The following is a 213-nucleotide window of genomic DNA, read 5'->3' as shown; positions in this document are numbered from 1 at the left end:
TATATATATATATATATATATCCTTAATCGTAAACACTAAACCCTCGACTGAAAAGCGAAAACCCTAGGTTATAAACCCTAAACCCTAAACCCTAAACCCTCAGACCCAACAAATATTTAGGGTTTAGGGTAAAGGGTTTAGGTTTGCCTGCATACGTTACAGAGTTAGGGTTTAGGGTTTAGGGTTTAGTGAGGTACAGGGTGTTTAAGTTG

General features: G+C 37.6%; 1 protein-coding gene across 1 annotated transcript in view; it reads right to left on the bottom strand.

The window, feature by feature from the left end:
* Nucleotides 1-213, bottom strand: part of EMH_0059200 (TPR domain-containing protein, putative) — a gene marked incomplete at both ends in the record, with an annotated part of 4,985 nt that overhangs the window by 3,789 nt on the left and 983 nt on the right. The window lies entirely within an intron of this gene.

This window comes from Eimeria mitis, genomic scaffold, assembly GCF_000499745.2.
Source record: "Eimeria mitis Houghton genomic scaffold, Emh_scaff2827, whole genome shotgun sequence".
NCBI lineage: Eukaryota > Apicomplexa > Conoidasida > Eucoccidiorida > Eimeriidae > Eimeria > Eimeria mitis.
This window is presented reverse-complemented; position numbering and strand designations above follow the sequence as displayed.